General features: G+C 52.0%; 1 long non-coding RNA gene across 1 annotated transcript in view; it reads left to right on the forward strand.

Moving 5' to 3' along the window:
* Nucleotides 1-296: 296 nt before the first annotated feature.
* The window catches only part of LOC129394887 (uncharacterized), a 42,810-nt gene continuing 15,190 nt past the window's right edge, over nt 297-27,916 (forward strand). Inside the window, exon 1 of the long non-coding RNA XR_008622264.2 lies at nt 297-426. This is a non-coding gene — a long non-coding RNA (uncharacterized LOC129394887). The remainder of the gene's footprint in view (nt 427-27,916) is intronic.

Here is a 27,916-nt window from a genome sequence, read left to right on the forward strand (position 1 = left end):
GGCCCTGTTTGTCACACGCCCTTCAGGACACACACATCTGTCTCTCCTGCATAGCCCTCCATGGAGTCCTGGGCCAGGTTCCGGGTCCACCCTGTCCCCATCCCAGTGTGCTCAGCCCAGGGCAGTAGGCCACATCACACCAGGTCTTCAGTGGCCTCCCTCCTCCATCCCCAGGGATGTCGCAGGGATGGCAGGTGGAGGAGGCTTTTACCAGGAGAGGCAGCACTGGCAGGAGCAGGTTTTTAAAGTCTTGAGGTTGTCATAGCAACTGCATCCCCACTGAGGTTCTGAGGTTCGGTGGCTGTGCAGACGTCCATGTGCTGGAGCTGGGCATGTACGAAAGCCACGTGGCGGCTCCAGGCTGCTGCTGTGGCACAGGTGTGCCTTGGCGTCGGTGAGGTGTGGCATGGCTGTGCGGTGGCGCAGGTGAGGTGAGGTGTGAGGTGGTATACGTGGCCTTGCGGGGCAGTTTTCCTTGCCTGTGACCTCAGCCTATATCCAGCTCCAAAATGTGGTCTGCAGTGGGGAAGGGCAGGAGCTGGATCTGGCCCTCCCCTGTGCTGACCTAGATTCTGCCCGGCCTGCAGGTCCTGCAGCAGACGTGCCTATAATGAGTCTAGTTGTGCAGGCTCTGTGGTCACCATAGCTTTCGGTACCCAAGGGGGTAGACAGAGGTTTGAATCTAGGACTGGGCAGCTCCCTCACCTTCCACCCCCACAACCATGGCCTCAGTCATCAACGGACGGGGCCAAGTCAGTAGCGGAAGCCGGGCCGTGCCCTCGGCTGGGTCCTGTGGCCTTCGGGCTGCCACCCTGCGCTGGGGATGGAGGTGGGGGCATGGGGCTGCCACCAACACCCGGCTGGTGCTTGCAGCTGTGGTGCCAACAATTCTCACGCCGCGCTGTCATCTTTTTGGCTTCTGGAATTTTGAGCCAATTCGGGCTCACCGGGGTGATGCCGCCCCTCATCTGGCCGAGGCTTCTGGGAGCCTGAGGGAGTCGGGACCCCACCCTCAGCAGGGCATGGCGTGGGCCACGTCACCATCCGCCTTGTGTTTATGGGATGATTTAAAAGAACACGGCAGTCTTGGAAGAGTGGTGACGGCGTTTAGCTTAATGGCTTTTGATGCAGAAGCCAAAAGCATGGTCTGGGCCAGACCTAGGCAGTTGGGGCTCTGGGCTGGGCAAGGGCACCGTATGAAAGGCTGGGTGGGGATCAAGGGGAGCCAGGGTTCAGGCTGGAGGCCCCCTGAAGGGAGATGAGGGTCTGCAGGGGCTGTGGCATGAGGATCTTCATGGCTGCAGTCTTGGAGGAGAGCAAAGTCCAGACAAGCCTAGGGACGGGACAGAGGAGGTGGACAGAGGTGGACAGAGGTGTAGGAGGCCGGCCACTGCCCACTGCACAGGGGGTCTTGGGGACGCCAGCTCAGCCCCAGGCCTCAGCTGAATGGTTGCCTCCCGCCCGGGTCGGGGCCCACTTCTTGTGCCCAGGGCCCTCTCTAAACTCTGCATCATGGCCCCTCTCCGCCTCCCCCCGGACTCCAGGCCAGTGCTGCGTCTGTGCTGTGCGTCTTTTGAGCTTTGTCTCCAGCCCTGGACCCTGGGGCTCCTCCTTCTCGGGCCTCTTCCTGAAGCCTGAGGAGCCACCCTCTGCTGGGGGAGGCTGAGTGTCCCTGCCTAGTCTGGGTGAGGGGAGTCACAGCCCAGACCCCACCCCGCTTACATGTATGGCAAGTCATGGCCTTGCTCTCCAGAAGCCACGGCAGCCGGGCGAGGATACTGTGAGCACAGGACTTGGTGTCCATCTTGGCTGTGCCCTCTCAGGAGCGTCAGCCTGGTGACCTTGTGACCTCTTATGTCCCCTCTGCAGGAAGGGTGACCGACGGTCTGGATTGGCCCAGGACTGTCCAGGTTTTGGCACTGAATGCCCCACATCCCAGGAAATCTCTTGGTCCTGGACACACTGTTTATCAGTAGGGCCTACCCGGGGGACGTATGAGAAAGTGTTCCCTCCAGGAGAAGCTGTGCTGGGCATGAGGGCACTCTGATGTGTGTGTGGGTGGCCTGGGCAAAGCTGTGCGGGGCATGAGGGCACCCTGATGTTGGGGGGGTGTCTGGGCAAAGCTGTGCAGGGCATGAGCGCACCCTGATGTTGGGGGGGTGTCTGGGCAAAGCTGTGCGGGGCATGAGCGCACCCTGATGTGGGGGGGGCCTGGGCAAAGCTGTGCGGGGCATGAGGGCACCCTGATGTGGGGGGTGTCTGGGCAAAGCTGTGCGGGGCATGAGGGCACCCTGATGTGGGGGGGGTGTCTGGGCAAAGCTGTGCAGGGCATGAGCGCACCCTGATGTTGGGGGGGGTGTCTGGGCAAAGCTGTGCGGGGCATGAGCACACCCTGATGTGGGTCGGGGGGGGCAGGCCTGGGCTCAGCCAGAAGACAGCCCCAGTTCTTCCAGCATGGCTGGGCCCCATCCCACCTCACTTCCTTCCATCTCCACCTTTGCCGACTCCTGGGATCTGAGCCTCCTCCTGGTCTGTCTCTGGTTCTGAATGCCTCCTATGTGCCGGGTGCTGACAGCTAAAGATACATCCGTGTTTCATTTTGTCTCCACAATGGCCAGGGGCAGTACTACTGTCATCCCATCTAGCAGATGGGAACAGGAGGCTCTGACGGAGTTTCCCTGGAGCGTGCTTGCTAACCGTGGAGCAACAGGGCGCTCAGCTTCCGCATGGAGCTTCCCAGAGCCTGTGGCTTCCTCTCAGGGCTCCGGTAGTGTTGGATGTGGGGAGCTCATACTCTCACCAGGGAGACCTCATACCTGCTGCTTATCACCTGGGAGATGTTTTCTGCCCACAGAGGCTCCGTCACATCTCTGGCTGCTCTGGGAGGTGAGCGGGGCCCTGCTCACTCAGGACAAAGGATGCTGAGGTGGAGCTCTAGGCCCCTCTTCCCCACCCACTTGAGTGCACCCCGAAGGCACGTGGAGTTCCTGGGGTGCTGCCTGTGGTCGGGCCAGAGACTGCTCCACTGTCCAAACTGTGCTCATAGGTATGTGGCCTGGGGACTGTTGCCGTGGAACCGGGTAAAGAGCCCTGTGGACCTGTGCTCCCGACTCAGGCCAGTCAAGGGTGCCACTGTGGCCTAGATAGTCTCCTGAGGGGAGCAGACCAGGTGGAGGTCAGGAGTACAGGTCTGGGACTGGCTTTTTCCTTGCTGTGTGGCCCAGGGTGAGTTACCCAACCTCTCTGAGCCTCTGTCTTCTCACTTGTCAAATGGGGATCATAATTTTCCTGCCTCAGGCTGGAGGCTTGCACGTGTTGGGCCAGCCCCATCTGAGGTCCCACCTGCCCATGCTGCTCTGGACCTGGTCTGGGGTTTCGGCCTTGGGCCTGGGCAGCTCAGGTGGATGCTTGGAGGGAGCACTGACCTCAAGTCAGCTGTGAGTAGGATGGGAGGCTGGTGAGCGGCAGCAAGCTGCAAGCCACAGGCGGGGAGAACTTCCCGGAGGTAGAGTAGAGTGTGTGTGTGTGTGTGTGTGTGTGTGTGTGCACGCACACGTGCGCCCTTCTTAGCCTGGGCAAAGAATTGGGAGACCAGCAGTCCAGCGCTGGCTCTGCCATGGAGGGGAAGCACTTTGAAGCCCCACTGTTCCTGGACTAGCTCTGCTGAACCACAGAGGGGCCGCCGTTTTCCCTTGGCTGGGGTAGAGGAACAGGGTCCTTCCTGTGGCTCCTGGCTGAGCCAGGTTCTGTGCGACGCGGACCAACCCTGACCCCCAGTGGCCAGTTCCGAGAACTGCTGCAGAGGGAAAGGGACCATTCGGTAGGGTGGGGGTGGGGGCTGGTGGGGGTGGGGGCTGGCTCGGTTTCTGGTGACCCTGCCCAGGGCCCTCTGCCCCTTCCTGAATAGCCTGGGTGCCCCCCAGGGAGGCCCCAGTGCTGGAGCTTTGGGCTTGGTGACAGGACTGCAGTGGCTGGCGCGGCATTCATTTTCGAGTGGACATGGGGGCAGGCAGGCCAGTCTCTGATGATTTAAGGATGCTGTGGTTTGAATATTTGTCACCTCCAAAACTCAAGTTGGAATTTAATCCCCAATGTGGCGGTATTGAGAGGTGGGGCCTTTAAGAGGTGATTGGGTCACAAGAGCTCTGCCCTCATGAATAGATTAATTTATTTATAGATTAATGGGTTATCATAGGAGTGGGGCTAGTAGCTTTATAAGAAAAGAGAGACCTGAGCCAGCACGCTCAGCCCCTCACCGTGCGACGCCCTGCACTGCCTTGGGACTCTGGGGTTCCCACCAGCAAGAAAACCTCACCAGGTGTGGCCCATTGACCTTGGACTTCCCAGCCCCCAGAACTGTAAGAAATACATTTTGTTTCTTTTAAATTACCCAGTTTCTGTTATAAGCAGCAGGAAACAGACTAAGACAAGGGGCAAGCCAGCCTCTGCCCACAAGGAGCTCCATTCTGGTGTGGAGAGACCCAAACACACAACTATGCTCTTTGTCTTGCTAGAGACTTGTTTTGTGGTGGCCCCAACCTCAACTTGCCAGCAATTTGTAAAAGAACCAAGTCAATTTTACACAGCAAATTAAACCCCAGGGTAAATGTGTGTACCTGGATTCCAATAGTAGGTAAAGATTCTTAATGGTGAAAACTATGACTCCTGTTAAAACTCTTGTGTTCTGTTCTTGCCACTGAGTTTAAACAACAACTCTGTGCTAATCGTATAAAGAATATTTTTGTCTGGACTGTCTACGGCCAAGTTCTCCACCCTGGATGTGCACAGAATCCCCTGGGGACTTCAGGAGCTCACTGGAGCTGGTTCCACCCCCATGCCCAGGCTCTGATGTGCTTGGTCTGGGCTGGGGCCTGGGCACCAGTATTGTCCTAGTTTTGTGTTGCTATGAAGGAATATCTGAGGCTGGGTAATTTCTTTTTCTTTTTCCTAGGTGAGGGGAAGGATAGAGGCTGGGTCATTATAAAGAAAAGAGGTTTGTTTGGCTCACGGTTCTGCAGGCTGTACGGGAAGCACGGTGCCGGCACCTGCTTCTGGGGAGGCCTCAGGGAGCGTGCACTCATGGCGGGAGGTGTCTCATGGTAAGAGAAGAGGTGAGAGAGAGGGGCGATGCCAGGCTTTTTTAAAACAACCAGCTCGTGTGGGAACTAATAGAGCAAGAACTCACTCATCACCATGAGGAGGGCACTAAACCATTCATTCTGGATCCTTCCCTATGACCCCAACACCTCCCACCAGGCCCCGCCTCCAACATCGGGGATTAAATTTCAACATGAGGTTCGGGGACAAACGTCCAAACTATAGCAGGTATTTCTGAAGAACACCCAGGTGTTTCAAAGCTGGGGTGAAGTCGTGGGTTAACACTGTTTTTCAGACATGGCTGGAGACCTGGGGTTCCTACACCACAGAGTCTCCCCGCCAGAGTTCTCAGCTCCTGGGGAGGCTGAGGTGGGTGAATCACTTGAGGTCAGGAGTTTGAGACCAGCCTGGCCAACATGGTGAAACCCCGTCTCTACTAAAAATACAAAAAATGTAGCCAGGCGTGGTGGCACACACCTGTAATTCCAGCTACTCAGGAGGCTGAGGCACGAGAATCACTTGATCCTGGGAGGCGGAGGTTGCGGTGAGCTGAGATCTCACTACTGCACTCCAGCCTGGGTGATGGAGTGAGACACTGTCAAAAAAAAAAAAAAAAAAAAAAAAGAAAAAGAAGTATCATGATAAAAGAAATAATATTTAAAAAAAAGACAGTGTGGTATTTGCATCAAGATAGACAGATCAATAGAACAAATTAGAGATACCAGAAATAGACCCACAAATATGAGCAAGTGATTTTCAACAAAGCTGCAAAAGCAATTCAATAAAGGCAAGTTTTGTTCTCAGTAAATGATGCTAAACAGTTGGATATCCATATGCAAAAAAATGAACTTTGATCCATACCTTGTACTATATTAAAATATTGTCAATATGGATCATAAACCTAAATGTAAAAGCTAAAATTATAAAACTTCTATAAGAGGACATAGAAGAAAACGTTTGCAAACTTAGATCAGGCAAAGCATTATTAGATAGGATATCAAAACATAATCCATCAAATAAATAAGATGTTTCATCAAAACTAATAACTTCTGCTCTTCCAAAGACACTGCTAAGAAAATGAAAAGACAAGCCCAAGGCTGTAAGAAAATTTTTGCAAATCACATATTTGATAAAGGACTTGTATCCAGAGTATATCAAGAACTCTCAAAACTCAATAACGTTAATGGAAAAAAACAGATTCTGTAAAATATTTTAAAGAGGTTTATTCTGAGTCAATATGAATGACCATGGCCTGGAGAAAACAGTTTCGAGAGGTTCTGAGAAAGACTGGAGAACACAGTTTCGAGTTTCCTGAGAAAGCCTGGAGAACACAGTTTTGAGAGGTCCTGAGAAAGCCTGGAGAACAGTTTCGAGAGGTCCTGAGAAAGCCTGGAGAACACAGTTTCGAGAGGTCCTGAGAAAGCCTGGAGAACACGGTTTCGAGAGGTCCTGGGAAAGACTGGAGAACACAGTTTCGAGAGGTCCTGAGAAAGCCTGGAGAACACAGTTTCGAGTTTCCTGAGAAAGCCTGGAGAACACAGTTTCGAGTTTCCTGAGAAAGCCTGGAGAACACAGTTTGGAGAGGTCCTGAGAAAGCCTGGAGAACACAATTTCGAGAGGTCCTGAGAAAGCCTGGAGAACACAGTTTTGAGAGGTCCTGGGAAAGACTGGAGAACACAGTTTTGAGAGGTCCTGAGAAAGCCTGGAGAACACAGTTTCGAGTTTCCTGAGAAAGCCTGGAGAACACAGTTTGGAGAGGTCCTGAGAAAGCCTGGAGAACACAATTTCGAGAGGTCCTGAGAAAGCCTGGAGAACACAGTTTCGAGAGGTCCTGAGAAAGCCTGGAGAACACAGTTTTGAGTTTCCTGAGAAAGCCTGGAGAACACAGTTTTGAGAGGTCCTGAGAAAGCCTGGAGAACACAATTTCGAGAGGTCCTGAGAAAGCCTGGAGAACACGGTTTCGAGAGGTCCTGAGAAAGCCTGGAGAACACAGTTTCGAGAGGTCCTGGGAAAGACTGGAGAACACAGTTTCGAGAGGTCCTGAGAAAGCCTGGAGAACACAGTTTCAAGTTTCCTGAGAAAGCCTGGAGAACACAGTTTTGAGTTTCCTGAGAAAGCCTGGAGAACACAGTTTTGAGAGGTCCTGAGAAAGCCTGGAGAACACAGTTTCGAGAGGTCCTGAGAAAGCCTGGAGAACACGGTTTCGAGAGGTCCTGAGAAAGCCTGGAGAACATGGTTTCGAGAGGTCCTGAGAAAGCCTGGAGAACACGGTTTCGAGAGGTCCTGAGAAAGCCTGGAGAACACGGTTTCGAGAGGTCCTGAGAAAGCCTGGAGAACACGGTTTCGAGAGGTCCTGAGAAAGCCTGGAGAACACAATTTCGAGAGGTCCTGAGAAAGCCTGGAGAACACAATTTCGAGAGGTCCTGAGAAAGCCTGGAGAACACGGTTTCGAGAGGTCCTGAGAAAGCCTGGAGAACACAATTTTGAGAGGTCCTGAGAAAGCCTGGAGAACACGGTTTCGAGAGGTCCTGAGAAAGCCTGGAGAACACGGTTTCGAGAGGTCCTGGGAAAGACTGGAGAACACAATTTCGAGAGGTCCTGAGAAAGCCTGGAGAACACAGTTTCAAGTTTCCTGAGAAAGCCTGGAGAACACAGTTTTGAGTTTCCTGAGAAAGCCTGGAGAACACAGTTTTGAGTTTCCTGAGAAAGCCTGGAGAACACAGTTTTGAGTTTCCTGAGAAAGCCTGGAGAACACAGTTTGGAGAGGTCCTGAGAAAGCCTGGAGAACACAATTTCGAGAGGTCCTGAGAAAGCCTGGAGAACACAGTTTCGAGAGGTCCTGAGAAAGCCTGGAGAACACAGTTTTGAGTTTCCTGAGAAAGCCTGGAGAACACAGTTTTGAGAGGTCCTGAGAAAGCCTGGAGAACACAATTTCGAGAGGTCCTGAGAAAGCGTGGAGAACACGGTTTCGAGAGGTCCCGAGAAAGCCTGGAGAACACAGTTTCGAGAGGTCCTGAGAAAGCCTGGAGAACACAGTTTCGAGAGGTCCTGAGAAAGCCTGGAGAACACGGTTTCGAGAGGTCCTGGGAAAGACTGGAGAACACAGTTTCGAGAGGTCCTGAGAAAGCCTGGAGAACACAGTTTCGAGTTTCCTGAGAAAGCCTGGAGAACACAGTTTTGAGTTTCCTGAGAAAGCCTGGAGAACACGGTTTCGAGAGGTCTTGAGAAAGCCTGGAGAACATGGTTTCGAGAGGTCCTGGGAAAGACTGGAGAACACAGTTTCGAGAGGTCCTGAGAAAGCCTGGAGAACACAGTTTCAAGTTTCCTGAGAAAGCCTGGAGAACACAGTTTTGAGTTTCCTGAGAAAGCCTGGAGAACACAGTTTTGAGTTTCCTGAGAAAGCCTGGAGAACACAGTTTTGAGTTTCCTGAGAAAGCCTGGAGAACACAGTTTCGAGAGGTCCTGAGAAAGCCTGGAGAACACAATTTCGAGAGGTCCTGAGAAAGCCTGGAGAACACAGTTTCGAGAGGTCCTGAGAAAGCCTGGAGAACACGGTTTCGAGAGGTCCTGAGAAAGCCTGGAGAACACGGTTTCGAGAGGTCCTGAGAAAGCCTGGAGAACACAATTTCGAGAGGTCCTGAGAAAGCCTGGAGAACACAGTTTCGAGAGGTCCTGAGAAAGCCTGGAGAACACGGTTTCGAGAGGTCCTGAGAAAGCCTGGAGAACACAGTTTCAAGTTTCCTGAGAAAGCCTGGAGAACACAGTTTTGAGTTTCCTGAGAAAGCCTGGAGAACACAGTTCTGAGTTTCCTGAGAAAGCCTGGAGAACACAGTTTCGAGAGGTCCTGAGAAAGCCTGGAGAACACGGTTTTGAGAGGTCCTGAGGAAGCCTGGAGAACAGTTTCGAGAGGTCCTGAGAAAGCCTGGAGAACAGTTTCGAGAGGTCCTGAGAAAGCCTGGAGAACACAGTTTCGAGAGGTCCTGAGAAAGCCTGGAGAACACAGTTTTGAGTTTCCTGAGAAAGCCTGGAGAACACAGTTTTGAGAGGTCCTGAGAAAGCCTGGAGAACACAATTTCGAGAGGTCCTGAGAAAGCCTGGAGAACACAGTTTCGAGAGGTCCTGGGAAAGTGTGCCCCCAGCAGTCAGATTACACTTTGGTTTCATAGTTTTCAGAGAGGCAGGAGTTACAGGCAAAGACAGAAATCAATACATAGAAGGTAGACATTGGTTTGGCCCCAAATGGCAGGATATCTTGAAGCAGGGTGTACAGGTTATATGTTGATTCAGAGATTCTTTAATTTGCAACTGGTTAAAGGTATAAAGTTTAATTAAAAAATTGGGGTCAGCAGAAAGGAATGTTTTGAGTTAAGATATAAGCTTCTTAACCCATAGGAGTGTGTGACTTAACTCCTGTCTGGCACAGCCTTAGGTCCTGTTTATAATTTGATATCTTATTGTCACAAAGAGTTTGTTTTGTTGGTCTTATGAAATCTATTTTAACATTAATGCCTGAGATATATGATGAGATATGTCCAACTCCCCTTCCCATCATGGCCAGGGATTCAGTTTTTAAGGTTTTCTGGGGTTCCCTTGGCCAAGAGGGGGTCTGTTGAGTTGGTGGGGGGCTTAGGATTTCATTTTTTTTTTGGAAACAGAGTCTCCCTCTATTGCCCAGGATGGAGTGCAGTGGCGCTATCTCGGCTCACTGCAACCTCTGTCTCCTGGGTTCAAGCGATTCTCCTGCCTCAGCCTCCCAAGTAGTTGGGATTACAGGTGTGCACCACCACACCCAGCTAATTTTTTTGTATTTTCAGTAGAGACGAGGTTTCACTGTGTTAGCCAGGATGGTCTGGATTTCCTGACCTCGTGATCCACCCACCTTGGCCTCCCAAAGTGCTGGGATTACAGGTGTGAGCCACCGCGCCCGGACACACTTTGCTAGTTTTTTTTTTTTTTTTGTATTTTTAGTAGCAGTGCTGGGATTACAGGTGTCAGCCACCATGCCTGGCTCAAATACTACACTGTCTTGATTACTACAGCTTTATACTCAAATACTACACTGTCTTGATTACTACAGCTTTATACTCAAATACCACACCGTCTTGATTACCACAGCTTTATACTCAAATACCACACTGTCTTGATTACCACAGCTTTATACTCAAATACTACACCGTCTTGATTACCATAGCTTTATACTCAAATACCACACTGTCTTGATTACTACAGCTTTATACTCAAATACTACACTGTCTGATTACTACAGCTTTATACTCAAATGCCACACTGTCTTGATTACCACAGCTTTATACTCAAATGCCACACTGTCTTGATTACCACAGCTTTATACTCAAATACCACACTGTCTTGATTACTACAGCTTTATACTCAAATACTACACTGTCTTGATTACTATAGCTTTATACTCAAATACTACACTGTCTGATTACTACAGCTTTATACTCAAATACCACACTGTCTTGATTACTACAGCTTTATACTCAAATACTACACTGTCTTGATTACTATAGCTTTATACTCAAATACTACACTGTCTGATTACTACAGCTTTATACTCAAATACCACACTGTCTTGATTACTACAGCTTTATACTCAAATACTACACTGTCTTGATTACCACAGCTTTATACTCAAATGCCACACTGTCTTGATTACCACAGCTTTATACTCAAATGCCACACTGTCTTGATTAACACAGCTTTATACTCAAATACTACACTGTCTTGATTACCACAGCTTTATACTCAAATACTACACTGTCTTGATTACTATAGCTTTATACTCTGTTTTGAGGTCAGGTAGTGTCAGTCCCTCTAACTTCATTTTTCAAAGTTGTTAGGGGATTATAGGTTCTTTGCAAATTTCTATGCAAATTTTGGAATCAGTTTGTTAATTTCCACAAAAAAGCCTCTTGCAATTTTAATTGCATTAAATCTATAGATGAGTTTGGGTAGAATCGGCATATGGAGTTTTCTGATCCACGAACACAGCAAAACTCCTATTTACATCTTTAATTTCTCTCAGCAGTTTTACAGTTTTTAATGTATGGCTTCTGTCAGTTGTATTTCTAGGTATTTCATATTTTTGATGCTATTATAAATAGCATTGTTTTTAAAAATGTTCATTTGATTATTCGTTTCTAGGATATAGAAATCCCATAGATTTTTGTGTATTGATTTTGTATCCTGAAACTTTGCTGAAGTTGCTTATTAGTTCTAGTAGTTTTTTTGTGGATTATACCCAACTTTCTACACAGATGATCATGTCTGTGAATTAGACAATTTTTTATTTCTAATCTGGACACCTTTTATTTCTTTTTCTTGCCTTATTGGTTTGGTTAGAGTGTCCAGTACAATGTTGAGTAGAATTGAACATCCTTGCCTCCGTCTTGCTCTGAGGAGAGACATGGATTAAGATTTAACTTGGGTTTTTCATATCAGGCTGACACATTCTTCCTATTCCTAGTTTGCTGAGAGTCTTTATGAGGGATGGATTTTAGATTTTGTCAAATGCTTTTTCTGCGTCTATTATGATAATCATGTGTTTCCTTTTTTAGTTTGTTAATATAACGAATCACACTGATTTTGTTAAACTAACCTTGCATTCTGGAATAAACTCTGCTTGGTCATATTATAGTATTTTTTCAAATATTGATGGATTTTGATTTACTAAAATGTTGTTAATAATTTTTGCATCTGTGTTTATGAGGGATATTGGTCTGTAATTTTTTTTCTTGTGGTGCTTTTGGTATCAGAGTAATCCTGGCCTCAACGAATGAGTTGGGAGACAGTCCCTCTTCTTCAGTTTCCTCAAAGAGTTCTGTGAAATTGGCATTCTTTTCTTTTTGGAGACAGAGTCTTGCTCTGTTGCCCAGGCAGGAGTGGCGTGGGTCACATCAGGGCTCATTGTAGCCTCAACGTCTGGCAAAGTGATCCTCCCATCTCAGCCTTCCAAGTAGCTGGACCAGAAGTGTGAGCCACCACACCTGGCTAATTTTTAATTTTTAGTAGAGACGGGGTCTCGCCATGTTGCCCAGGCTGGTCTTGAACTCCCCACACTCCAGGGATGACACCTTCACTCAAATCACAGCCCCTCTGGCTGTTCGTTCCTGGAGCCCCTTGTGCTGCGTTGGCCCCTGCTTGGTCCTGGTCTGTCTGGCCACCCTCAGGCTCCTGCCTGGTGTGTCATACCTCCCTCATCTACTGTCCCTCCTGGCTCCAGGCACCTGCCCAGATGCCACTCCACCATCTCCCCTCCTGTCTGAGATGCAGGGCATGACCACGGGTGCTGCTCTTAGAGCTTCATGCTCCGTCTGCCCCACTGGGAAGCAGCTGAGACCTCAGTAAGCCACCTTGGGGGCCCAGATTAGTTTGAGACACTTGAGACCTGTTAAGTCCCGTTTCACAGACCCCTCTGAGCCTCCTCCATCACCACACATGTGGGAAGATCCAGGCCAGTGGGACCTGGCCAAACTGGTGATGGGGAGCATCCCAGGGGCTTGGGGACACTTGGTGGCCAAAGGTTGGAGAGGGTGGAGGATGCTCAGCCAGAGCCGGAGCAGCCCCTTTGGTGGGACAATTGCAGAAAACTGATAGTAATGCAAACAATTCTTGTTCTAGAACTGCAAAGGAGTTTTGTCCAGAGGAATGAAGTAGATGAGTGTTTTGTGGATATTGACCTGTTTTGTGTCTATTTCACACCCTGGATTGTCGATCGTGGTTTGGGTCCTCCTTGGAACTGGGCTCCTAACGCTCAACAGGCTTCGTCATTCATTATTGTTGGGGGTTGAGTTGTGTCTCCTAAAAGATATGCTGGAGTCTCAGCCGGGCGCGGTGGCTCACGCCTGTAATCGCGGCACTTTGGGAGGCTGAGGCGGGCGGATCACGAGGTCAAGAGATCGAGACCATCGTGGCCAACATAATGAAACCCCGTCTCTACTAAAAAAATACAAAAATTAGCCGCGTGAGGTGGCAGGCGCCTGTAGTCCCAGCTACTCGGGAGGCTGAGGCTGAAGAATCACTTGAACACGGGAGGCGGGGGTTGCAGTGAGCCGTGATTGCGCCACTGCACTGCAGCCTGGCGACAGAGTGAGACTCCGTCAAAAAAAAAAAAAAAAAGTTGGAGTCTCAACCCCCAGCACCTGTGAGTGTGACCTTGTTTGGAAGTGGGGTCTTTGCAGATTTAATTAGTCCATTTGAGGCCATGGTGGACTTGGGTGTCCTTAGAAGAAGAGGGAAATTTGGACACAGAAGATGCAGAGGACAGTGCTGTGTGAAGACACAAGTGGTGGAGGCTGGAGGGATGCGTCTGTGAGCCAGGGAGCATCCAGGATTGCCAGAAACTAGAGGAGGTGAGGAACCGTCATCCCTGGAGTCTTCGGAGGGAATGCAGCCCTGACAATACTGGATTCCAGACTTCTGGCCTCCAGAACTAAGAGAATAATTTTCTATTGTTTAAGCCAGTCTGTGGTCCTTTATTATGGAGCCCTAAGAGACCATGCAGTATGCGTGGAAGGGGCTGCTCCAGACAGAGGAAACCACACACGCAGATGTCCCAGGAATGGGGGGTAGGGGAAGGAGGTGCTGGGTCATGGAGAACCTTTGAACTGTTTTCCTAAAGGCAATGGGAGGCTTCTTTAAAAAGCCTAATTCTGGAAAAGGTTAAAGCACACATTTTGAAGACGAAACTATGACCCTCAGGCCAGAGGTTTTATTTAACTTGTGTTGGTTTTAACCCCTGGGCCTGAGAACAGAGAACAGGGTGAGTGTGACAGAGGCATGCCTGCTTCTGGGGAGGCCACTGGGGCCTCTGCGCCTCCTGGCAGGGGTCACTCAGGAAGAACAAGAGGTCGAGTGGAAGACTATGCTGGATGTTAAAGGTGGAATTTTGGTGCGTTTGTCCTGGACCACTGATGCTTTCTTGTTCAGCACAAGGGCGATGGCAATGGCCACTGGCAATCCTGGGCTCCAGGTGTGTGCATGTGTGTGCGTAGAGGCACTGGAGTATCCAGGCATGTTCATGTGTGTGAGTAGAGGCACTGGAGTATCCAGGCGTGTGCGTGTGTGAGTAGAGGCACTGGAGTATCCAGGCGTGTTCATGTGTGTGAGTAGAGGCACTGGAGTATCTAGTCGTGTGTGTATGTGAGTAGAGGCGCTGGAGTATCCAGGCGTGTTCATGTGTGTGAGTAGAGGCACTGGAGTATCCAGGCATGTTCATGTGTGTGCATAGAGGCACTGGAGTATCCAGGCGTGTGTGTGTGTACGTAGAGGCACTGGAGTATTGACACGCTAGGGGTGGACACGCCCAGTGTGGATGCCCTGCAGTGCTACCCTGGGAAGCAGATGATCTGGGCCATCTGGTGGCCACACTGGTACTGTGCTGCTCTGTGTTTAGCTGGGCGTGTGCTCTGGGCTGGGCATGAGACAAAATGAGGATAGCTGCTGGGCTGTGGATAGTTGTTCACAGGGGTGCAGGCTGTTGTAGGTGGGCCAGGAGGGGCTGGGCAGCCCATGAGGGTGAGGCTGAGACTCCACACTGAGTCCAGGTTTAGGGGACCTGGTGGGGGTCACAGCCTCCCCTGTCTCAGACTTCTCCTGGCCTCTCTCATGTCCTATGAGACCCCCTCACTGTCCACTCTCGTGTCCTGTAGAGACCCCCTCACTGTCCACTCTCGTGTCCTGTAGAGACCCCCTCACTCTCCACCCTCATGGCCTGTAGAGACCCCCTCACTGTCCACCCTCATGGCCTGTAGAGACCCCCTCACTGTCCACTCTCATGGCCTATAGAGACCCCCTCACTCTCCACCCTCATGGCCTGTAGAGACCCCCTCACTGTCCACTCTCATGGCCTATAGAGACCCCCTCACTCTCCACCCTCATGGCCTGTAGAGACCCCCTCACTGTCCACTCTCATGGCCTATAGAGACCCCCTCACTCTCCACCCTCATGTCCTGTAGAGACCCCCTCACTGTCCACCCTCATGGCCTGTAGAGACCCCCTCACTGTCCACTCTCGTGTCCTGTAGAGACTCCCTCACTGTCCAGCCTCATAGCCTGTAGAGACCCCCTCACTGTCCACTCTCATGGCCTGTAGAGACCCCCTCACTGTCCACTCTCATGGCCTATAGAGACCCCCTCATTCTCCACCCTCATGTCCTGTAGAGACCCCCTCACTGTCCACCCTCATGGCCTGTAGAGACCCCCTCACTCTCCACCCTCATGTCCTATAGAGACCCCCTCACTGTCCACCCTCATGGCCTGTAGAGACCCCCTCACTCTCCACCCTCAGGACTTGTAGAGACCCCCTCACTGTCCACCCTCATGGCCTGTAGAGACCCCCTCACTCTCCACCCTCATGTCCTATAGAGACCCCCTCACTGTCCACCCTCATGTCCTATAGAGACCCCCTCACTGTCCACTCTCATGTCCTGTAGAGACCCCCTCACTCTCCACCCTCATGTCCTGTAGAGACCCCCTCACTGTCCACTCTCATGGCCTATAGAGACCCCCTCACTGTCCACTCTCATGTCCTGTAGAGACCCCCTCACTCTCCACCCTCATGTCCTGTAGAGACCCCCTCACTGTCCACCCTCAGGACCCTCTGCATTTGCTCCTTGGGTTCCTGGAACTTGAGCTTGGGTCTCGGTCCACAGCAGCTTTGGGAAGGGCCCTCGGCTGCTTTTTGCTTCAGCAGCTGGGGAGCAGTTAACTTTCAGACCCGGCCCTCCCCCAAGGCAGCTCAGGGAGGGGCTGGACACTCGGTTATTTATGTATTTACTTATTTTTAAATCAAAGCACAGCAAACATGACCATGTGGGGGTGGCCCAGTGGACCCTCACAGTGAGTCCTGGGCCACGCAGAACATGGCCCTGGAGCACCCCTATGAGGTTTTAACAGGGTTTTGGGGGACCTTGGTGCTTCCTAAAGTTTCGGGATGAGTCCCCGGGGTCTCCAGACTGCGTCTGCCTCCTCGTGCACCAGAGGGTGGCAGTAACTGTTCATGTTTGCCCCATCCAGGGGTTTTTACCAGGGCTACTTCATCCTTTCTGGGGAGTGGGGAGAGCACCTGAGGGGGTCGGCCTGGAACAGGAGGTTGCAGCCCATTGCCTGAGTCTTAAAGTGTGCCCTTCCCCACAGCACTTCAGGATCACTCTGGGACCATCCTAGGATTAGGAATTTTAAAATGTTTAAAAAAAATTATTTTCCTTTTTTTGGGGGAAATTGGTTATACATCCAGATGATTCAAAAAGCAAAAGTTTAAAAATAAATAATAGTTTAAAAAATGCGCAAAACAAAAAAACTGCATACAGTGAAAAGGAAGCATTTCTTTTTTAAAAAAATTTTATTATTATTATACTTTAAGTTCTAGGGTACATGTGCACAACGTGCAGGTTTGTTACATATGTATACATGTGCCGTGTTGGTGTGCTGCACCCATTAACTCATCATTTAGCATTAGGTGTATCTCCTAATGCTATCCCTCCCCTCTCCCCGCACCCCACAAAAGTCCCCGGTGTGTGATGTTCCCCTTGAAAAGGAAGCGTTTCTGCTTCTCCTCTTTCCCGTCCTTGACAGTGATTCCGTGCATCACAAACACACACACTCCCTCAGTTACACGAATCACAAACACATGCTCCCTCAGTTTTGTGCGTCACAAACACACACGCTCCCTCAGTTTCGTGCATCCCAAACACAATTCCTCAGTTTTGTGCATCACAAACACACACGCTCCCTCAGTTACACGAATCACAAACACACGCTCCCTCAGTTATGGACATCACAAACACACACGCTCCCTCAGTTTTGTGCATCACAAACACACACGCTCCCTCAGTTACGGACATCACAAACACACACGCTCCCTCAGTTACGGACATCACAAACACACACGCTCCCTCAGTTACGGACATCACAAACACACACGCTCCCTCAGTTACGGACATCACAAACACACACGCTCCCTCAGTTACGGACATCACAAACACACACGCTCCCTCAGTTACGGACATCACAAACACACACGCTCCCTCAGTTACGGACATCACAAACACACACGCTCCCTCAGTTTTATGCTTCACAAACATGCTTCCTCAGTTTTGTGTGTCACAAACACACACGCTCCTTCAGTTATGGACATCACAAACACACACGCTCCCTCAGTTTTGTGTGTTACAAACACACACGCTCCCTCAGTTTTGTGCATCCCAAACACGATTCCTCAGTTTTGTGCATCACAAACACACATGCTCCGTCAGTTATGTGCATCACAAACACGCGCGCTCCCTCAGTTTTGTGCGCCACAAACACGCGCGCTCCCTCAGTTTTGTGCATCACAAACACGCGCGCTCCCTCAGTTATGTGCGTCACAAACACAGACGCTCCCTCAGTTTCTGCGTCCCAAACACGCACGCTCCCTCAGTTGTCAGGGGACTTTGCACTGTGCCTTTGCATGAAACACCATGGCTTGAAGAGGTCCCGCATCGTTAGGGCCCCCTTGCCCATGGTGTGGCAGCCCCTGACCGATTTAGCCATTACTGAGGGACATCCAGGTTGCTTGGTGCGGCGGCCCCTGACCGATTTAGCTGTTATTGAGGGACATCCAGGTTGCTTGGTGCGGCGGCCCCTGACCGATTTAGCTGTTATTGAGGGACATCCAGGTTGCTTGGTGCGGCGGCCCCTGACCGATTTAGCCGTTACTGAGGGACATCCAGGTTGCTTGGTGCGGCGGCCCCTGACCGATTTAGCCGTTACTGAGGGACATCCAGGTTGCTTGGTGCGGCGGCCCCTGACCGATTTAGCCGTTACTGAGGGACATCCAGGTTGCTTGGTGCGGCGGCCCCTGACCGATTTAGCCGTTACTGAGGGACATCCAGGTTGCTTGGTGCGGCGGCCCCTGACCGATTTAGCCATTACTGAGGGACATCCAGGTTGCTTGGTGCGGCGGCCCCTGACCGATTTAGCTGTTATTGAGGGACATCCAGGTTGCTTGGTGCGGTGGCCCCTGACCGATTTAGCTATTACTGAGGGACATCGAGGTTGCTTGGTGTGGCGTCCCCTGACCGATTTAGCCGTTACTGAGGGACATCCAGGTTGCTTGGTGCGGCGGCCCCTGACCGATTTAGCCGTTACTGAGGGACATCCAGGTTGCTTGGTGCGGCGGCCCCTGACCGATTTAGCCATTACTGAGGGACATCCAGGTTGCTTGGTGCGGCGGCCCCTGACCGATTTAGCTGTTATTGAGGGACATCCAGGTTGCTTGGTGCGGTGGCCCCTGACCGATTTAGCTATTACTGAGGGACATCGAGGTTGCTTGGTGTGGCGTCCCCTGACCGATTTAGCCGTTATTGAGGGACATCGAGGTTGCTTGGTGTGGCGTCCCCTGACCGATTTAGCCGTTATTGAGGGACAGCCAGGTTGCTTGGTGTGGCGGCCCCTGACCGATTTAGCCATTATTGAGGGACATCGAGGTTGCTTGGTGCGGCGTCCCCTGACCGATTTAGCCGTTATTGAGGGACATCGAGGTTGCTTGGTGCGGCGGCCCCTGACCGATTTAGCCATTACTGAGGGACATCGAGGTTGCTTGGTGTGGCGGCCCCTGACCGATTTAGCCATTATTGAGGGACATCGAGGTTGCTTGGTGCGGCGTCCCCTGACCGATTTAGCCGTTATTGAGGGACATCGAGGTTGCTTGGTGCGGCGTCCCCTGACCGATTTAGCCGTTATTGAGGGACATCGAGGTTGCTTGGTGTGGCGGCCCCTGACCGATTTAGCCATTATTGAGGGACATCGAGGTTGCTTGGTGCGGCGTCCCCTGACCGATTTAGCCGTTATTGAGGGACATCGAGGTTGCTTGGTGCGGCGTCCCCTGACCGATTTAGCCGTTATTGAGGGACATCCAAGTTGCTTGGTGTGGCGGCCCCTGACCGATTTAGCTGTTATTGAGGGACATCCAGGTTGCTTGGTGCGGCGGCCCCTGACCGATTTAGCCATTATTGAGGGACATCGAGGTTGCTTGGTGCGGCGTCCCCTGACCGATTTAGCCATTATTGAGGGACATCGAGGTTGCTTGGTGCGGCGTCCCCTGACCGATTTAGCCATTATTGAGGGACATCGAGGTTGCTTGGTGTGGCGTCCCCTGACCGATTTAGCCGTTATTGAGGGACATCGAGGTTGCTTGGTGTGGCGGCCCCTGACCGATTTAGCCATTATTGAGGGACATCGAGGTTGCTTGGTGCGGCGTCCCCTGACCGATTTAGCCGTTATTGAGGGACATCGAGGTTGCTTGGTGCGGCGTCCCCTGACCGATTTAGCCGTTATTGAGGGACATCCAAGTTGCTTGGTGTGGCGGCCCCTGACCGATTTAGCTGTTATTGAGGGACATCCAGGTTGCTTGGTGCGGCGGCCCCTGACCGATTTAGCCATTATTGAGGGACATCGAGGTTGCTTGGTGCGGCGTCCCCTGACCGATTTAGCCATTATTGAGGGACATCGAGGTTGCTTGGTGCGGCGTCCCCTGACCGATTTAGCCATTATTGAGGGACATCGAGGTTGCTTGGTGCGGCGTCCCCTGACCGATTTAGCCGTTATTGAGGGACATCGAGGTTGCTTGGTGCGGCGTCCCCTGACCGATTTAGCCGTTATTGAGGGACATCCAGGTTGCTTGGTGTGGCGGCCCCTGACCGATTTAGCTGTTATTGAGGGACATCCAGGTTGCTTGGTGCGGTGGCCCCTGACCGATTTAGCCATTACTGAGGGACATCGAGGTTGCTTGGTGTGGCGTCCCCTGACCGATTTAGCCGTTATTGAGGGACATCGAGGTTGCTTGGTGCGGCGGCCCCTGACCGATTTAGCCGTTATTGAGGGACATCGAGGTTGCTTGGTGTGGCGGCCCCTGACCGATTTAGCCATTACTGGGGGACATCGAGGTTGCTTGGTGCGGCGGCCCCTGACCGATTTAGCCATTATTGAGGGACATCGAGGTTGCTTGGTGCGGCGTCCCCTGACCGATTTAGCCGTTATTGAGGGACATCGAGGTTGCTTGGTGCGGCGGCCCCTGACCGATTTAGCCATTACTGAGGGACATCGAGGTTGCTTGGTGTGGCGGCCCCTGACCGATTTAGCCATTATTGAGGGACATCGAGGTTGCTTGGTGCGGCGTCCCCTGACCGATTTAGCCGTTATTGAGGGACATCGAGGTTGCTTGGTGCGGCGTCCCCTGACCGATTTAGCCGTTATTGAGGGACATCCAAGTTGCTTGGTGTGGCGGCCCCTGACCGATTTAGCTGTTATTGAGGGACATCCAGGTTGCTTGGTGCGGTGGCCCCTGACCGATTTAGCCATTATTGAGGGACATCGAGGTTGCTTGGTGCGGCGTCCCCTGACCGATTTAGCCATTATTGAGGGACATCCAGGTTGCTTGGTGCGGCGTCCCCTGACCGATTTAGCCATTATTGAGGGACATCGAGGTTGCTTGGTGCGGCGTCCCCTGACCGATTTAGCCGTTATTGAGGGACATCGAGGTTGCTTGGTGCGGCGTCCCCTGACCGATTTAGCCGTTATTGAGGGACATCCAGGTTGCTTGGTGTGGCGGCCCCTGACCGATTTAGCTGTTATTGAGGGACATCCAGGTTGCTTGGTGCGGTGGCCCCTGACCGATTTAGCCATTACTGAGGGACATCGAGGTTGCTTGGTGTGGCGTCCCCTGACCGATTTAGCCGTTATTGAGGGACATCGAGGTTGCTTGGTGCGGCGGCCCCTGACCGATTTAGCCGTTATTGAGGGACATCGAGGTTGCTTGGTGTGGCGGCCCCTGACCGATTTAGCCGTTATTGAGGGACATCGAGGTTGCTTGGTGCGGCGGCCCCTGACCGATTTAGCCGTTATTGAGGGACATCGAGGTTGCTTGGTGTGGCGGCCCCTGACCGATTTAGCCATTACTGAGGGACATCGAGGTTGCTTGGTGTGGCGGCCCCTGACCGATTTAGCTGTTATTGAGGGACATCCAGGTTGCTTGGTGTGGCGGCCCCTGACCGATTTAGCCGTTATTGAGGGACATCGAGGTTGCTTGGTGTGGCGGCCCCTGACCGATTTAGCTGTTATTGAGGGACATCCAGGTTGCTTGGTGCGGCGGCCCCTGACCGATTTAGCTGTTATTGAGAGACAGCCAGGTTGCTTTCAACATTTTCTTTTTCACAGACAGTGGTGCCAAAGGCGTCGTTGGACATGAGTCGTCTCCCAGTGGGTGAGCACATCTTAGGGCAGATTTCCGAAGGAAGATGTGCCAGGCAGAGGGGGTCTGAAGTTTTAACTTTGAAGGGCTTATTGTCACACTGCTCTCCACAGAGCTTGTACCACGGAGGTGGTGGCAGTGTCTTGCTGCCCATGCCTTCCTAATGTGTGTGTTGTGAAGTCTCTCGTTCTTTCTTTTTAAAAATTTATTATCTTTAATTTTTTTAAATATAGAGACAGGGCCTCACTATGTTGCTCAGGCTGGTCTCGAACTCTTGGACTCTAATTTTTGTATTTTTAGTAGAGACAAGGTTTTGCCATATTGGCCAGGGTGGTCTCGAACTCCTGACCTCAAGTGATCCTCCTGGCTCGGCCTCCCAGAATACTGGGATTACAGGCCCTTGACCCATTTTTCTTATTGTGTTGTTGGATTTTGTCTTATTGATTTGTACGGGGCATTTACATATTAAGGAACTTACACCTACATACTTGCAGATATTTTTTTCATTTTTTTCTTAAAAAATTTTCTTTTGAGAGACAGAGGTCTCACTGTGTTGCCCAGGCTGGTCTCAAACTCCTGAGCTCAAGGGATCCTCCCATCTCAGCCTCTCAAGCAGCTGGGTCCACAGGTATTTGGCACCACCTCCCCTGGTTTGTTATTTGACTTTTGTCTTTGCTTAAGGAGTTTTGCCTTAGAGAATTTTCTTTTTATTACATGAGGTAATTAATCTTTTTCATAATATCCCCCGTCCCCCATGCTTTCTTCTAGTACTATTTAAATTAAAAACTTTTACATCTTTTTAAATCTATCCAGGCTTTATTTTGGTATAAGAGCCAAGGTCGTGATTGATTGGTGTCAGTTAGCATCCATGGAGGAGACAGATGTCACCCTCAACTTGGGAAATTTGAGGAGAGATGAATAAAAGGACTAAGGTGTGGTTGGCATGTAGAGAAACCACTAAGGCTAATGCTGGGTGGGACCCCTCAGGCCTCGGAGGACACAGGGAGGCTGCAAGGGAGGTGGTCCTGCAGGAGCAGAGACCTGGGTGTGGGGAGACTCGAGTGCAGGACCCTACAGGGAGGGCTGGGGAAACAAACACCCACTCCCAGTTGGCTCCCTGCAGGCCAACCGCACCCAGCAGCCCGGAGTCAGGGCTCCCTCCAGGCCAGTCCCACCCAGCAGCCCGGAGTCAGGCAGCCGCAGGTGGCCCTGCAGGTCACAGAGGTGGAAAGTGGGGTGGGCCAGATGCTGGACAGGTGCAGCGCAGGACGCTGGGATGAGCTCTGCCAGATGTGGCTCCATTACTGAGACAACAACAACCGACTTGGGGGATGGGCACTTCCAGAAGCTCCCCAGGGCACCTGGACTCAGCCCCCAGGGGTGCAGTGTGCGGTTGGGTGTTGGAGGCCTCAGGTCTGGGCCTGGTGGAGGCCAAAGGGTAGGGCCAGTGTGGAATGAGCTGACCACAAGCTGTTCTAGACAAGGCTGTAATCTGCCTTTGTGACCCCAGGGCTGTCCATGGGGAGCTCTATGGACCTCTCAATGTCAGCGTTTTGGGGTAAGGGTGGGGGTCAGGTGATGCTGGGATAGATGGGGCAGGGTCTGTGGGGGTGGGGAGGGCCGGGGACGCTGTTGTCATTCATTCATCCAGTGCACACGGGTGAAGCCCTGCTCTAGCCACGCCCTGGAACAAGGCCATGAGGAATCAGACACTAGCGGTTACTTTTAACGAGCACCTACTGTATGCAGGTTCCTTGTGTTGACCTTCACGAGCTCATTTACTACTCACAACAACCCTGCTGTCTAAGTGAGGAGACTGAGTTTCAGAAAGGTTAAGTAACCTGCCCATGGTCACACCGAGCTGGGATTCGAACGCGGGACTGGCTGACTCCAGGCCTCAAGCTGTGTTCTGCTAAGCTGTGCTGCTGCCTCTGGGAAGTCTCACAGAGATGAAGGCCAGCCTGTCTCCACTTTTGGGGAATTCACCCTCCATTGGGTGGGCAGAGGCCTCATTATCTCATAAGGACAGCGGAGAGATTCGTGCTGAGCCACATGCGCCGTCCTGCACTCACCAATTCTTGCGGCATGGGAACTGAGCATGTATGTTGAGCTCCTGCCAAAAACTTATGATGCTTCTTTTTTTTTTTCTTTTTGAGACGCATTCTTGCTCTGTTGCCCAGGCTGGAGTGCAGTGGTGCAGTCTTGGCTTACTGCAAACTCTGCCTCCCGGGTTCACGCCATTATCCTGCCTCAGCCTCCCGAGTAGCTGGGACTACAGGCACCTGCCATCACGCCTGGCTAATTTTTGTTTGTATTTTTAGGAGAGACAGTGTTTCACCGTGTTAGCCAAGATGGTTTTGATCTCCTGACCTCGTGATCGGCCCGCCTCGGCCTCCCAAAATGCTGGGATTACAGGCATGAGCCACCGCGCCCAGCCAAGTTATGATGCTTCTTGACATAAAATCTTTAAGCATTAAAACAATATTAAATCATAAAATCAGTATAAGAAAGTCTAAAACATTGCAGATTTTCCTGAGGTCAACTTAGACACTTAAAAAAAAAAAGCCAAATTCTTAAAACAATTGTTTTTGGTGTCCTGCTTTGATGGTTCCCTAAACACTTGCTCTGACTGTTAGAAATTCTGTACCTGGGTAGCTGGGGCCCCTGTGGAGAGGGAGCAGCTCGCCCAGTGAGAGAGGCTTGGCCATTGTCCTGCAGGGACTCTGCTGTTGGGGGAGCGGGCAGGGCATGTGCAGTGTGGGGTGTGGCGTTCAGAGGGAGTGGCCTCCACAGCCCTGTGGCCGGGGTAGGGAGCCCAGGGGGGCCATCCATGTTTCTCTTGAGGTACCTGGCAGAAGGTGGGTGGGGGGGTGGGGGGGTGGTCCTTGACAGCAGAGCAGAGAGAGATGGTGGTCAGAGGCCCAGGTGGGCTCCGATTAGGCCCAGGCCAGGGTCCGGGATCCATAGGAACCCCTCGACCACCAACAGGGCCTTGAGCACCCTGGCCAGGGCGGAGGTAGTCCAGGACAGAGGACAGTTCTGCCAGTGGTGAGTGGAATTTGGGTTAGGGGTAGTGTTAGGGTTAAGTTCAGGCGCTTGGGAACAGACAGTGACCAGGAAGCCTCCGGCAGCAGTGGGCCCCAGGGCTGACCTGCTGCTCGTCCTGCCCTGTGCTCCACCATCCTGGTTTGCCCAGGTGAAGGGGTTTCCAGGACTCTCCATTTTAAAACCGGCACAATCTGGGCCAACTGGGACACACTGGTCACCTTGCTAATCTGTCCCTGTTCCTGAGGGGGAAAGTGGATAGGCAGTTGTCCCCCAGGGCCCAGGGAAAGAAGCCAAGGCAAGGTGCAGACAGATTTCCCTGCCCCAGACTAAGGGAGCTGTGGACAGAGGCCTTTGCTGGGAGGTGCTGGGTCCTTTCCTCCAGGCAGCGCTGGGATTTGGGCCCTGAGACCTCGTGTTTCTCTGACCCAGGGAAGAAGCCTCTGTCCACTCTGGGCCTTGCCCTTCTTTTGTTTTCCTTGGTGGAGGGAGGGAGAGGAGGTTGCCAGCACTGTTTGCCCGAGTGAGGCTCATTTCTCCTTTGTCTGCACAAGGCTGGACTGCCCTGCATTTTCATGGTAAGTTGGTTTCTTCAAGCCGTTGTTAAAATCCTGGAAGCAGAGAAAATGCATTTGCTCCATCACCTTCCCTGAGGTGACAAGTCCTATAAAACCTGTTAAAGCCTTTAATGAAATCCCTGCTCAGAGCTGCTCTGTGAATGAATGTGGAATCAGAATGTAAATTAAAATGTTGCTCTTGTTGTCTGGAGGCTTTGCCTGGGAAGAAATGAAAGGGGCAGCTCACCTTTCTGCCACCGTTCTCAGGCCGGGTGGGCGCCATGACTAGCCACCCTCTGACCCAGGGCTGGGGGCCCACCTGGGACTCACGGGCTGGGCCAAGATGCTAGCTGGATTTCAAGGCAGTGGCTCTCCCCACACCTGAGACTGTCCCTGCCGCAGGCCCCACAGGAAATCCCACTGAGGGGGAAGGTGGGTGTGCCTGTGGACCAGGTGGCCACTTGGGACTGGAGGTTTTATGTACTCAGAAGCAGAGTCAGTCCCTGAGCTCACAGGCTGATAGCAGGGGTGTGGGCAGACAGCCCCCCTGGAAGAGGAAAGAAGAAAGTGAGAGCGACTAAGGGGCTCTGGGGTGTGTGAATGGGTTGGTGCAAGGTGGAAAGGAGGCAGGGAATGTCTTCCCAAATGAAGGGAGCAGGTGGGAGGCCAAGGCAACGGGCATGAGGCCTGGAGGCCTCGTGGCTTGGCTGGGGGCAGTACCAGCCCCGCTCCTACCTGTTCAGCCTCCCCGCTGCAGCTCTTCCCTCTTTCCTTCACGGAGTCCTGCCCTTTGGACTTAACACACTCAGGAGTCTGTTGTTAAAAAACAAACCAAAGGCTCTCTTAGCCTCAACCCCATCACAGCCAAGTTCTGGAGAGCTCTCTGCTCCATCTCCTCTCGTCTCCCCCTCCTCCTCCCTCTCCACTTCTGCGTGTCCCGGAGAGACAGAGACCCCCAGGCACCCTTGGCTGGTGGGAGAGACAGCACAAACATGAACGGCTCATGGGCCGCACATAGTTGCCTTCACTGCGGGGCGAGACACAGCTGTGTGGAACCGGCCCAGGCCCTGAGAGGTGCTTTCCTCTCCTCTGTTTTCCAAGTTGGCAACGCTACCCTATTTCTTCTATGATGAAAAGGAACTCTAAAAGCATTCAAAACATTTAAAAAGTGTGTGTAAGAAGTGTTTTCATCCCTGCATAGATTACCTCCAGTGAAAAATCAGCTATGCCCCCCCCGCCACCACTTAAAGTGCTGTGAAGCTGCTGCAGGGAGGACCCCGGGTCCCAGGAGGAGGCCAGGGGACCCTCGGGGAGGGCAGGGAAGGTGCTGCAGGTGGAGAGACTGCGGGACACGTGGCTCTGGGAGCAGGTGCAAAGGGTTATAGCTGAAGGAAGGAGAGGAGCCATAGCTGATTATTCATTGACGGTAATGCTACACAGCGATTAAAATCAGTCAACTTGAATAAACCTTAAGAATAAGGCTGAGGCGGGGCGCGGTGGCTCACGCCTGTAATCCCAGCACTTTGGGAGGCGGAGGCGGGCCGATCACAAGGTCAGGAGATCGAGACCATCCTGGCTAACATGGCGAAACCCCCGTCTCTACTAAAAATGCAAAAAAATTAGCTGGGCGTGATGGCGGGTGTCTGTAGTCCCAGCTACTCGCGAGGCTGAGGCAGGAGAATGGCATGAACCCGGGAGGCGGAGCTTGCCGTGAGCCGAGATCGTGCCACTGCACTCCAGCCTGGGTGACAGTGAGACTTCGTCTCAAAAAAAAAAAAGAATAAGGCTGAAGCTGGTAGGGCGCAGGGTGCGTGCCTAGATTTAGTCCCAGCTACTTGGGAGGCTGAGGCGGGAGGATTGCTTGAGTCTGGGAGGTCGAGGCTGCAGTGAGCTATGACTGTGTCACTGCACTCCAGCCTGGGTGACAGAGCGAGACTCCATCTCTTTAAAAAAAGTTGAGCTATAAAAGCAAGTTGTAAAGGGTTTTGTTCTGTATGATCACATCAATGTAAACTGAAAAAAAATGGTATGTGTTGTTATTGGATGTGTATGTAGATACAAAAACTGTGAAAACATGCAGGGAGATGATACAAACCAATTTCAGAGATGCCCCCGCTGGGGAGGAGGGCACAGGACAAGCATTCTTCATTGTCTGTCTGACAGTGTGTTTTGAATGCGTGTTTGAATATTTTCATGCTTAAAAAGTAAACAACAAAAGATGATGGGAGATAGGATGAGGAGGCTGCGTGCTGAAAAGGGTCCATTTCTAGGTGGCGAAGAGAGTGAGTTGGGGCAGTGGGTTGGGCAGAGGGAGGGCTTTGAGGATTCCAGGAAGAATTCTGTAGGAAAAGGAGCCAGGCAGAAGGGTGGGAGAGCCACAGGGGCTGGAAGCGGGGTGGTACTTCCAGGAACCTGAAGCCCAGGTGAGGACAGGTGCTTGTGCCATGCCACCGTGGGGGTGAGAACTTGGGCAGAAGAGGCCGTGTGTGCTGAGGGAGGGGTCGGGAGAGGGATGAAGATCTGAATTGAATGGATACTGAGAGGAAGCTTAGTCATGCATCGCCAAAGACAGCTCATGGAGTAAATAGAGCACTAAAGGCTGGCTCACTCGCGGAGAGCTGTTTCCTGTGGCTCAACAAGTTTATAATAAACACAGTTAAACTTTTATTTATGGCACAGCTGCTAATTGCACCATAAACACTTTTCATCAGGCAATTGCTGTTTACTCATTTGCCAATCAGCTCATTATCCAGCTACCTCTCCTTGTTCCTGCCTTCCCACTTCCCAAATCCTACTGCTTCTAGGGCGTCCCTCTGCAACTGTACCCCCACCCAACTGCCTGGCCTGACTCCTGGCAGGTAGGCCCCCTCTCCAGTCCGCCCAGGCTTTGGTAGGTGTGCCTGCCCAGGCTAGGCTCTGTTCTGCTGCTGACCATGGCCAGCCCCGACTGTCCAGCATCCTAGTGTTTG

Source organism: Pan paniscus, chromosome 21 (assembly GCF_029289425.2).
Source record: "Pan paniscus chromosome 21, NHGRI_mPanPan1-v2.0_pri, whole genome shotgun sequence".
NCBI classification, from domain to species: Eukaryota; Metazoa; Chordata; class Mammalia; order Primates; family Hominidae; genus Pan; species Pan paniscus.